The sequence below is a fragment of the Lissotriton helveticus genome, chromosome 3_1 (assembly GCF_964261635.1).
Source record: "Lissotriton helveticus chromosome 3_1, aLisHel1.1, whole genome shotgun sequence".
In the NCBI taxonomy this organism is placed as follows: Eukaryota; Metazoa; Chordata; class Amphibia; order Caudata; family Salamandridae; genus Lissotriton; species Lissotriton helveticus.
Genome location: NC_136061.1, coordinates 476,548,574 through 476,561,737, shown reverse-complemented (window position 1 = coordinate 476,561,737; position 13,164 = coordinate 476,548,574). Strand labels below are relative to the sequence as shown.

General features: G+C 43.2%; 1 long non-coding RNA gene across 1 annotated transcript; it reads right to left on the bottom strand.

The window, feature by feature from the left end:
- Window positions 1-8,561: 8,561 nt before the first annotated feature.
- On the bottom strand, window positions 8,562-9,639 carry LOC144824637 (uncharacterized). Its single transcript, XR_013609027.1, has 5 exons — window positions 9,575-9,639; window positions 9,423-9,490; window positions 9,273-9,331; window positions 9,114-9,188; window positions 8,562-9,014 (listed from the first exon to the last, which is right to left on the bottom strand). It is a non-coding gene; the product is annotated as an uncharacterized LOC144824637 (long non-coding RNA).
- Between the last annotated feature and the right edge of the window lie 3,525 nt (window positions 9,640-13,164).

Below are 13,164 nucleotides of genomic sequence, written 5' to 3'. Positions count from 1 at the left end.
AGACAACTGCGGTTCAAGAACTGAGATCCAACGCAGAAGAAACAAGCACAAACCCCCGCCACTGCTAAAGATTTAACCTTTGCAACCTGCTGTCCTTCCTAACATCTGTGAGGCCTCCAAGAAACCCCAGCACCACCCAGCCTTCTGCAAATTGCCAAGAATCTCCCTTTGGGCTAGAGGCTCTAGTCCGCCGCAACCGCCGGTAAAGAACCACAATGGTTAAAGACCAGCAATTGTGTAGACCTGATTCAACGCCTTACCTGAGGCGAGATTACTTCGCTACAGGAGAGTCACGATCGGTCATTCAGCTCCGCTCGTGATTGGCGCTGGGCACTCGCCCCCACCCACCGGATCAGCCATCTTGGGAAGGGAAGGGAGACGGTGTAGTCGATCGTCCCTCCCACCCTCCTCACTCAACCAATGGATAAGAGCATCCGCACTGCCCGTCCGCGACCGGACGGGACCAGGGGCCACCCCCCCTGTACAAACCAGTGAGGCTACCACCCTGCCTATACGGTATGACTCTTATTCCTTAAAAAGATTAATGTCACCTCCCCTAGCTCCCTGTTGGCACTCAATCCACCCGACTTCTGCCACAGGTACTTGCTCCCATTGTAACTATACATTCACCAGCCTTCGTGTTATCCCTCATAGCATCAGACACTACAAAATGTACCTCGTGAACTGTCGCTCCTTAGTTAAACACGCTGTACAGATGGCGCTACTTTTAGAAGAAACCAGCCCTGACGCTATATTTCTAACAGAGACTTGGCTTAGGCACACGCCAGATCCCGACATTACTGCCCTTATGCAACAGGGATATGCTCTCCACAGAATGGACAGACCACAGGGGAGAGGAGGGGGACTGGCCATTCTCGTCAAAAACCTCTACCAATGCAGGATCAGCCCGTCCTCGATTTCTAACTGTGAGAGCATGCACTTCTCTCTAGACTTCAATCCTACTACAACTTTTTCAGGAATTCTGATTTACCGCCCTCCACATCAAATAGGAGATTTCTTGGACTCGCTCCACTCAAAGATCGCGGAATCAGTGATCATCTGTCCCCATTTTTCACTTTTGGGAGATGTTAATATCCATTTGGATGACCCCAGTAACACGACGGCCAGGTCTATAGTAGATGATTTGGCAGCCCTTCAAATCACCCAGAAGGGCTTCCAACCCACTCACGAAAAAGGTCATCTCTTAGACTGGGTATTTAGTAATGATCATAGGCTAGAGGTAGGGACACCCTTGCCCCTGGCCTGGACTGACCACCACCTGGTCCCGATACAATGGACAGCAGTTACCCCACCACCAGTCGTTACCCGTACTATTCAGCAAGGGAGAGAATGGTCAAAAATTTCGGTAGACAAGTGGATCGAATCCTTATCTCCAGCCCCCTCCCAATTGGGAAATGATCCCACACTACTTTATGACATTTACACTAATTGGTTGTGTACAGCTCTCGACTCTGTGGCACCTTTGAAAACTCTCAAAGAAAAAACCAAATCAAGAAATTCCCCATGGTACACTCCTCAACTTAAAGAGCTGAAAAGAGGCTGTAGGAAACTGGAACGCACTTGGAGAGTTTCCCATAATAACCTGGACAAACTTAGCTATCAAGAGGCAATTAAAAAATACAAGGCAGAAATTAGTAACTCAAAAGCCGTGTACTTCGAAAGTATAATTACTACTGCCTCAAACTCATCGAGGGAAATTTTCAAAATTGCTAAATCCCTCATGGACACCCCCTCTACTCCCCTTGATCCCAGCAAAATCCAACTACGCTGTGATAATCAGGCAGAATATTTTTATAAAAAGATCCAGAATATCATCGCCACATTTAAACCATCCAAAAGCTCCCCTTTACCACAGTTGGCGCCTTGCACGCTGGATGAGTTTCCTCTACTTAACGAGGAGTCACTAGATACTCTGATGCAAAAGGTTAAATCTGGCTCACCCATCGATCCGGCTCCCCCTTTCCATTTACTTAAAATCAAGGACACCATTAGGCCTACAATCCTTAAAATCTTAAACTCCTCTATTACCACAGGCACAGTCCCAACAGTATGGAAACGTGCCCAAGTTAGAGCATGCTAAAAAAAACTACCTTGGACCCCGATAACATGGCCAACTATCGTCCAATCTCACTCCTCCCCTGGATCAGCAAATTGCTGGAAAAACATATTAATGCCTCTGTCACTCAATACCTGGAACATAACCTCCTGCTCCACGATTCTCAAGCAGGTTTCCGTCCAAAATTAGGCACAGAAACGGCCCTTCTGACTGTGACGGAGATGGCGAGGAAACAGATGGATCAAGGCGGCACTGTAGCAATCATGTTGCTTGATCTCAGTGCCGCCTTCGATACCGTCAATACCAGCATCCTCCTTGACCGCCTACGTCACATAGGAATCACAGGGAAGGCCATAACATGGCTCCAATCTTTTCTGGAGGACCGTTCCTTCGAGGTAGTCGAGAACGATGCCCACTCACAAATCTGGCCCCTTGAGCAAGGTGTACCACAGGGCTCGTCTTTGAGCCCTACCTTATTCAATGTATACCTACAACCTCTGGCAGATATTGTGCGTTCGTTCGGCCTAGATATAGTGACCTATGCCGACGACACACAATTAGTGGTATCTCTGAACCAGCCTAATACCTCCCCCCCCAATCTTATGAACTGCCTGGCAGCAATAAATCACTGGATGACCCTCTCACACCTAAAGCTCAATGGTGAGAAAACTGAGCTTATGATTCTGGGTAACTCACCAACTCCGAGCCTTACGCTCGATTGGCCCCCCAGTATGGGGACCCCACCCCAACCCAAGACCCAAATAAAGAGTTTGGGCATGTGGTTGGATTCAAAGTTGGATTTTAAGCAACAAGCTACTACCCTATCCGCCACCTGCTTTGGCCTGATGCGGATGCTCAGGAAGGTGCTGCCTCTTCTTCCCTTCCAGGAACGAAGAATTATGGTGCAAGCCATTATCCTGTCCCGTTTGGACTATGGAAACTCATTATATTTAGGAGCCCCTATCTCCACCACCAGAAAACTGCAGACTACACAGAATGCAGCAGCTCGCCTTCTCCTAAACCTGGGCCGACGAGAGTCAGGCACAGCTGCATTAAAGAAACTGCACTGGCTGCCCATCAAGGCCAGAGTTGTGTTTAAATCCATGTGCATTATGCACAAAGCCATGTGGAAGACCGGCCCAGCCATGGTTTGCTCCCTTGCAAACCCTTATCTCCCTACACGAAGCCTGAGATCCAGTTCAGCTTTCCTGGCCACCGTTAACAGAACTAGACGGGCAAGATGGGGTGGACGCTCCTTCTCTTGGAATGCCGCGAAAGCCTGGAACTCCCTGCCTGACACCCTCCGTGGCGAGCCTAATCTATTGAAGTTCCGTAAGGAACTGAAAACGCTTCTCTTCACCTAATCTGGCTCTGTGACTTCTCATGACTCAAACAATATAGCGCTACGAGGCCTCCGGGTAGAATGCGCTTAACAAAACTCTATTATTAACAAAACTCTATTAATAATAACACTGTAACAAACTTTGCAGCATGCCTCCATCACCTCGAGGTTTCCTCTCAGCACAGCGACCGATGCTGGAAACAGCCCCACTCCTCAGAGCCTGTTATGTTAGGTTATGCTAAAGCAGCTTGTACAGCGCACTATCATCAAATGGTCTCTTGCTGCTAATTAACTGAGTCAGCACAGCTAAGATATTTATTTGTAGGCTTGCTTAAAGAGCCAGGTCTTCAATATTTGTCTGAATTTTGCATAGTTGGAAGTGGTCCGAAGTTCATGAGGCAGCAGATTCCAAGCTTGGGGAGCAGTGACTGAGAAACTGATACCACCAGTCCTGTTATTCTTAAATTGGGGGATGGTTAAGTAGAACAGATGAGAGGATCTTAGGTCTCCAGTAGGGGACTATTTGATGATCCGAAATTTGATGAAGGCTGGAATGTCCATATGTAGCACCTTAAACATGGTGCAACACACTTTGAATGCAGATCTCTGTACCACTGGGAGCCAATTTAGCTCTTTTGTCACTTAAGACATGCAACAATGTTTGGAAAGTTGGTGAATCATCGGAGTCTCTTGGTTGTGAATCGATTTGCGACTGCCCATACGGTAATTAGGGAGGCTCAGATAAAGGGAGTTGGCATACTCAATTCTTGTCATGACTAAAGCCAGTATGACTTGTAGGTGTCTGTATGGAGTGTCTGGGAAGAGGAATAAGTGAAGTCATTTACTATTCTGCAAGAGGATTTTGCACATCACAACACATTTTTATAAATACCTGCAACTCGTAATAATAATAATAAATAAATCTATATTCGGGAGCAATTGCAACCTTAACAGATACAATCATGCATTAAAAAATCATCATTACAAATCCAGTTAATTTTTAAGATAAAAACACAACTCATGGTCATAAATATTAAAAGAATGTGACAAAGTACAAAGCAAAGACACAAAAGCCGTTAAACAGTCAAGTGGGTCTACAAACTCTTGATCTATAGGCGGCCCACAAGAAATTTGCTATTGCACAAAGTGTGAGTTCATTAGGCAACATCTGTAAATACAGAAGCGCTACTCTGGCTTGCCTAAACATCATGGACTTTAAAAGGGAACAAAGAAACTGCCTTCTTGGGAAGCGAAAATATTTACATAAAAGGACATGTAATGTTTCCTTTGGAGACCTAGAGTCGCAGCCACAGGGTCCTCTCACATTTGGATGAGCAGAACCTGACTGAGATGCCAAGAGATAGTGGAGCAGATTTAAGTTTAAACAGGTAACTAAAAACCTGTTGGTTGCAGTTCTGAGGGTGGATAGATAATTTTCCCTACCCTGCACTGACTTCAACAAGGCATGCGCTCTCACAGTTGGTTTCAAGAGCTCTGTATTTTCACGGTGGGAAGTGGCATGTTTAAAAAACAATCCTTTTACAGTGTTAATGGCCTGAGGCTTTACTGAATCACGTGATGGAAAAATATCTGCCCTACTTAGAGCAGAAACAGACTCCTTGACATACCGTAACCATGGGATTTTAAAAGCATGCTCAAGAGACAAGCAGTATGATATGACGAAGCAATTTAGATCCTTATCCTCTCTAGACCATATAATTACCCAATACAGCCCATGCTTAACTGCCACCTGGTCAGCTAAGTTGTTGATCCCAAGCTCCTCATGTACGCAAAGGCGGGAGTGCTCCGAGGCACCTTAAGGATTCATCACAACAATGTATTTTGGGCCACCTGTAGTTTATGTACTGAAGTATACCCCCAAACTTCACTATCTATAAAACCTTTGAGGTGCATCTAGACTGATTTTAAAATCACATCTGGAGCTTATGTTCCCAGTTTATGAGCGTAGCTGGCAATAGCCCCTAAGATTTATTCAGGTCACTCAACTTAACCTTAATCAAAGTATTCCAATTTTGGGTTTTTTCAAATAGAATTCCCTGATAGGCGTAGGCCTGGACCTTCGCAGGAGTGTGGGATCACTCTTTAAAGGTATTAGACCAAAGAGTCTGAGGGCCAACTTCCAAAACGTACAACTTTGCAGGTGCAGTCGGTCCATAAGGTCAACAAACCCATCAATTAAAACCTGCAGGCCCAGAGCTATGCAAGCTATAAGTACTGCGTCATTGGATATAATTACTCTGGCAAATATGTCCTGCTGACTCAGGAGCAATCGGAATGTAATGGCACAAGGGCAGCTTTTAGATCATTAATATAAATAGTGAATACAAAAGGGGCTAAAATGCAGCTGGTGAACTCCCTAGAGCAGTCGAAATGTTCAGTAAGCCAACTCACCCCCTGAGAAGCAGTGGTGGGTTTGACACCCATAGAGCTCAATAAGTTCCACAGTTTCTTCCTGTTAACCCGGTCATAGGACGACGCAAGGTTCTCAAAAGCTAAAAACAGGGCTCCCAGATGACCAACTGTATATTTATTTGTTAATAAATAAAGATTGAGTCATTGCTCGGCGGTTGACTTACCCGGGCGAAAGCTAAACTGGACCTCAGATATCATTTGATTGGTGGCCACCCATGAACAAAGTCTAGTTATTAGGACCCAGCCCAAAACCTTGACTACTGCATCAATAAAGGAGATAGGGCAGCAGCAGTTTGAGTTATCCTTGTCCCCCTTTTTATAGATTGGTATGATGGTGGCCGTTGACCAGGAGGGCAATATCCCTTTCTTCCCTGCAGTATTTAATACTGGTATCAAAACTGGGGCCCAAACTTCGATGTTGTCCTTGAAAAGATCTGGGGGCATGCCATTAGGGCCTGGCCCTTTGTTCAGGGACAGAGCCTCAATGCCCCTGTGGATTTCCTCCAACGAGAAGGGGACTGAGATGTCAATTAAACTGGGAGCAATATCATTTGGAGACCCTACGATATGGCCGAATTTATATACACTGTCAAAGTGGGAGACACATTCTTCAGGGGTGATGTGGTGACACAAGACAAGCCGCGACGGATCGTAAAAACATAGACTATTAATAATCTGCCAGAAAAGTGAAGTATCCCTCATTTCGCTAGCTTTAATAAAATCAGCCAATGCCTGTTTTTGAAGCAGGTGCCTCCGTACTTTCAGAGCCCCCTAATAGGTCCTGCTGCTTCAGGACTTTTTTCAGAAGGGGATGGACAGAGAACACTCTGCTGGGTCAAACCAACAAGGGTGATCCGAGCGATGAATGCCTTAAAGATAGGTAGTAATGATGCAGCAGTCCTGCCCAAGAGTAGCATGCTGGAGATCGGGGATGATGGAGCTGGCCCTCTCCATCAGACTGAGAATAATTCAACCTCACTGTCTTCACATAATTTGCCATACTCCTGATTGGTTCTGAAAAATGTGTCTGATACCATTGCCTGAGTGCCCCACATATCACAGAGAAGTGAGAAGAATATTCCTTGTGATTTATGTTACAAATTGGGTTGTTGGTTGACTAGGGTATGAGCCCAAATCAGGCAGCAACCACAGTCCCAGTGAGGGTAAGAAGGCAAATATTAAATTAACCTGTGCTTACCCCCTTGTAGCTTGGCACAGCACAGTTAGGCTTAACTTAGAGGCAATGTGTAAAGCATTTGTTCAACACTTCAAATAGTAAAACATTGAAAACACCACACAAAAAGATTCCACACCAGGTTAGAAAAATAGAATTTAATAAATTAACAAAACAATACAAAAATTCAAAAAGTAGAGCTTAAGGTACAGATTTTTACTTAATAAACTGTACAAAAAAGTGCTGAGAATAATAAGTACTTACTTGGGATATCTGGTCGTGCCGGACCGGAACAAAGTCAAAGATTCCTGCAGACTGCGGTGGAGCAGGGGCTGTTTACAGGGCCCAGTGAGGCTCACTGTCCAAAAGTACCTTCATCCAGGCTGCCTCAAAGTTGAAGATGTGGGCCACAGCCAAGCGATGTGTCATTTGATCCACGCAGTGGGAGCGATGCACTGGTCCTGATCCACGTGCCAGCGATGATGCGTTGGCTACCTCGAGTGAAGAGATGTGATGCGGGTTTTCGGCGGCGACACCAAGGATGCTATAAAAAGGAGATGCGGAGACCTTGTGCAGTAGTGGTTCGGGTGGCGATGCGTCAGTTTCGATCCATGCAACAGGGGCAGTGCACCGGTTCTTATCCATGCAACGGCACCGGCGTGCTGGTTCGACAGAAGATGCATGGGTTTTGCTGAAGCAAGTACCTTACGCCTCACTTTTATGGGTGCAGGGTTGGGGTGGCACAACGTGGAAGCACAGATTCATAGATGGCCAGATGCAGAAGCAGGTAAGTTAGAAGTCTTTTATGTCCCTGAGCCTTTGGATCAGGAGGCCAGCCAGCTGGCCCTTGGAATCATTCTGCTTGAAAGTGATGCAGGCCCAGTACTTCTCACCCTGGCAGGGGAAGGCAGGAAGCAGGGCAACATAGTAAGGTGGAAGTCCAGCAAAGCAGCAGTCCAGCAGCACAGCAGTCCTTCTTCCTGGCAGTGTATTCACAGCTCTAGAAGTGTACTTAAATTGGGGTGTCAGGGATCCAGTACCCAGTTATGCCTTTGAAATGTAGGAGACTTCAAAGACACATATATGAAGTGCACAGAGGCCTCCCTTCCTGCCCTGTCTCCAGACTCACTACAGGGGGCAATGCAGCCCTTTGTGTGGGGTGCAGGACACAGCCTATGCAGGTGCAATTGAGGCTGGGTCCAGCTCCTCTTTCCCATCCTGCCAGCATGACCAATCAAGTCACACCTAAACTCTCATTGTGTGTGATTGTCTGGGGGAAATACACAAGGTCCTGGTGTCAACCTGCCTCAGAAGTGTATCAGAGGTAGGCAGCAGGCACCAAATGGCTAAAGTAAGAAAATGCCAACTTTCTAGAAAAAAAGGGGAGTTAGGCCCAAGGGACTAGGACTAGGCAGGGCTGTATAACTATATGGAAGAAGGGGGGTAGGCCTGTACCTCACAATGTTTTTGAAAAAGCATTCGCAATTTCATTTTATGGCCAAACACTTTACTTTTTATTTGTACCAGTATTTTATTTATACCTTTTAATTTTCTATTTTTGTTTTTCATTAGTTTGTTTCAACATGAAAAAGAGAATTGTCTGATCATATCTATATTCTATACATAGACATTTTAGAAAACATTCTGAATCCACCTAAATGGAAAAACACACTATTCATAATACATCACATTACACCTTTATAAACAAAGAATGAAAAAAAGATGGAACAAAAAGACAACCAACACATGTATCTTTTTCCACCAATTATGGTGGACGAGTTATTGATCCTAGACTTCCTTATAATGTCCATATCAGATATCCTTACTTGCACAGGGAAAAACGCTTAGGATTTATTTTTTCTGAAAATGAATCCTTAATTCACAGGTTGGAATTTAATTTGTCATTCCTCTGTGCTTTGTTCATGTGGCGATGCGTTTCGAATCCTAGGCGTTGAGTACCAGGATTCTCATCAGGACTTTTTATTTTTCTGTAAAAGATGTGTGACATAAAAGAACATTTTATTTTTAATTTTGGGGCTCCTTCCTTTTCTCATTTAATTTTTTTCTCATTTTGTTGGCAATTGTACCTGAGAGGTATTGTTTATCTTCCCATCAATCTTTGAGCCGCTGCGCCACGGGCTGTCTCCTATTTAGGGGACTTTCTGTTGAAAGACAGAGAGACCTATCAGTAATATTCATTTAGGATGTCTCATATTAACTATGGACTTTCATTTGCTGTTTCCTACCTTTTATTCTTCCTTCTTTTTCTTTGCTGGATCAAGCAGCCAGTTACGTGTGTACCGTCCTAAAAAACATATACACATGTTGTGGTCTTTTATAATGGGGTTTATATTTCACGTGTCTGCCTGCTTCAGGATTTTAGCATTTATAAGTACCTGCTTGTGGGGAGATCTTTTCTTGGACCGCTCGTGCGGCTGGATTGTTTTGAGCCAGCGTTTGTTGTCTGCGGGGGAATAAGCTCTGTTTACTATATGTTCCCTTGCAACAATGTATTTCTGTTAGTGGTTACAATTAATCACCAGCATACCTCTTTTGGCAACGTTCGCGGTGTTCGCCGGACCGGACAATTGTCTTTTTCATGTTGAAACAAACTAATAAAAAACAAAAATAGAAAAGTAAAAGGTATAAATAAAATACCAGTACAAACAAAAAATAAAGTGTTTGGACATAAAGCGAAACTGTGAATGCTTTTTCAAAAAAACATGAGGTACAGGCCTACCCCCCTTCTTCCATATACCTTTCTAAAAGTGGCATTTTTAGAATTGCAATTTAAAATCCAACTACACCATAAGTTGGGATTTTAAATTGTGATTCCAGAGACACCAACCTTGAAAAGTGGATCTCTTCACAATTAAGAATTACACTTAAAGAATGTACTAAGGTACTGTACAGAGTGGGATGATTATATCCTGGATAGCTATGGCGCTTCACGTTATTCAGGTGGTAGTTCTGCCGTCGTATATTAGTATTGGGTGCCTAGAGTAGGGTTAATCATCCAAATTACCCCAAATATGATCATAGATCAATAACAATTTCTATAGATCTCTATCACACCAATATGAAATGTTAATATACAGTTTGCATGTACAATTATATCGTAATAATAGCACAATAGATTATTCCAAAGGTCTTTAATATGTGATATCTTCATATGGTTCACGCCAACACGTTAGTCCTACCTTATCATAAGGTAGGACTAACCTAACCACTTGTTCTCTGCTTTTCCGTATTGCGTGATAGTAGGCGCATATATAGACCGTAACTTCGGTCTCTGCTTTTCCTCGTTTATAGCATCGTTCGTTCGGACACATTGATCCATCTGGGATTGGAATTTACTGACGCTTCCAGCCCTTAATACATTATCAATAAATAGCGACAGACCCAGATAAGGAGGGTAAGCTAATTAGATATCATGACCCATTCACGGTGGTGGGGTTGCGTCCTTAAATTACACGGAGTTCGATAATCCTCCTAATGTATCGCAAAGACCGTATATTGAATGTATGGTAGATGGAAATAATATGACTCGCTAGGTGAGTGGTCGTTTTTGTTGACCATCCTTTTATATTTTACCCTTAGCTTCAATTTGATACTTATTACTGATGCTTGGACATACTCCATTTTATACCCAGCCACGGTAAGGCTGGGACAGAATTAGAACCAGTCCGAAGGTATGTCTTGCACCACATGATATTTATAAGCTGCTTGAAAGAATTGTAAGAGAATTGCTTTAATAGTCTGTAACTTCTAATATGATTATTACAGGCATATTGTCAATCATCGATACTCATAAGGTAGGCCTGGGATTTTCCCAGTAGCCATCTATAAATAGGGAGCACATATAGAGGTGTTTGTCAATGTCACTACTCACTTGTAACAAACAGGATCGTTAAGAAATTAAAAATAAAACAAAAAGATATCACCTCCCTACACCACCCACTTACTCACCGGGTTCCTATGTCCCCTCTTGATCCAACTATATGGCCTTTGAATTCCACTACAACGGCTTTGAATGGACGATGTAGTTCTTTTCTATCCCTCACTCTTGGCACGTCCATACCTCACCTATATTTTAGTGTCTGAATTGATCCTTTTGGGGCTTGTTGCCCATGTTATTGGTGAACATGCTTGTCTCTGTTTTATTTTGATGGGAATATTGAATAGAGGGGAGACTATATGATGTGTTCTTTGTACCCCCTTTTGTTCCCAGCACTGAAGAAGTCGTGGGTATTCCCAGTACGACGAAACACGTGTTAACACGTGTTGGCGTGAACCATATGAAGATATCACATATTAAAGACCTTTGGAATAATCTATTGTGCTATTATTACGATTTAATTGTACATGCAAACTGTATAATAATATTTCATATTGGTGTAATAGAGAACTATAAAAATTGTACTAAGGCAATCCTAATGTTATCCTATGGGAGAGATAGGCCTTGCAGTAGTGAATAATTATTTTGCGAGTTTTTCACTACGAGGACATGTAAAACCTAGAAGTGCATGCGTAGCCTTTTAAATACATTGCACCCTGTTCTCTGGATTATCTTGGGCCTGCCTTAGTGGTGCCTCTTGTCTATTAAACGAGAAGGTTTGGGCCTCGCAAGAGGTTTATCTTGCCAGGAAATGGAAGGGTAAACTGCCGACACATACTTTGCAATGGCAGGCCAGAGACATGGTTAGAGGGCTACATAAGTGGGTGGCACAAAAAGGGCTACTTAAGTGGGTGGCCCTCTAGTAGCATTAAGTTTACAAGCCCTGAGCACATGTAGTGAACTTACTTGGGACTTACACATAAATTAAATATGCCAATTGGGGATGAGCTAATGTTTAGAGGAGTGAGTGCAAGCACATTGGCACATTGGCACTGGTTAGCAGAGGTAAAGTGCACAGAGTCCTAAAGCCAGTAAAAACAAATTCAGAAAGGTGAATGAGGTAGGCAAAAAGTTGGGCAGCGACCAACCTATGGCTGTCAGGTCTAACAATATGGAAATACCCTATGATTCAAGAATACCGGTACAACATCTCACAAAGTAATACAGTTCATAAAGCTACTCACAGACCATCACCAAAGCTGATGCTTCTGAGAACAGTAGAGGTTCTGGGTCGGTCTAGAAGAAGAGTAATGGGGCAAGCTGGGGGTGCCTATGTGCTAAAAAAAAAAAATTACAAAAAATGGAGGTCTGACACAGACTCCAAAAGAAGAATGGCTGAGAGGTATTGGCAGATGGTCATGCATAGACAATCCTATATACAAGGTGTGAGGTTGCCCTTGCAAGCACTAAAATATTTGGGGCCCATTGTAGCATAATTTGCAAATAATCACATTGTGTGTCCGATATAGTGGAGAAGATTCAAAGTACTTTATCATACGAAGTCCCTCTTCTGTTTTACCTTACGCTGTGAGGATCTAGCTGGTCGCGCTTGTTCGGCCTCTGATTTAAAATCAATAAAAGTTTATGAAAAAATAGAAAAAAGTTCAACATCTGAAGGTTTGATTTAAAAAAATATATATTTTTATGTGTTTGCTAAATATACCTAGTTAGCTTGCTTAGATAAAGTTAAAATATGTTTGACTGAATAACCACTCAAATGCAAGACAGCTCCCTGACTGGCAAAAGCATTTTGTTTTGTTTTAAAAACAATGTTGGCTTAGCGCTTTCATTTTGACATTCAGACATTGTGGCAGTAAAGAAACCAGTGAAATGGAGGCTGTGCTTTCAAAAGCGTGAAATAAAGCACAATAAGTTGGCATTTTCACACTTTCTGCACTTTCCGGTGGATCACCATAATCGGCGAGAAATATCTTTGGCCCCTCAGTAAATCCCAATTTAAAGGCAGATAAGGACATCTCAAAATACTGTATGGAGTTCACAACCTGTGTATAAAGCAGAACAACAAAAAAAGCGATGGGCAGAATTTCCAATACAGAAATGTTAAGCAATGCCGCATTCCAGCAAACGATTATTTAGTCAGGAATGTAAAAAAGTTTTAACTCAAAACGAAAACAGCAATCATTCTACTTCGCTGCGAATTTTCTTTTCAACATACACAATGGCTCTCCCAAAAACACGATGTCCGTTCTCTAAAAAAACCATTTTGAATCACTAAAGTA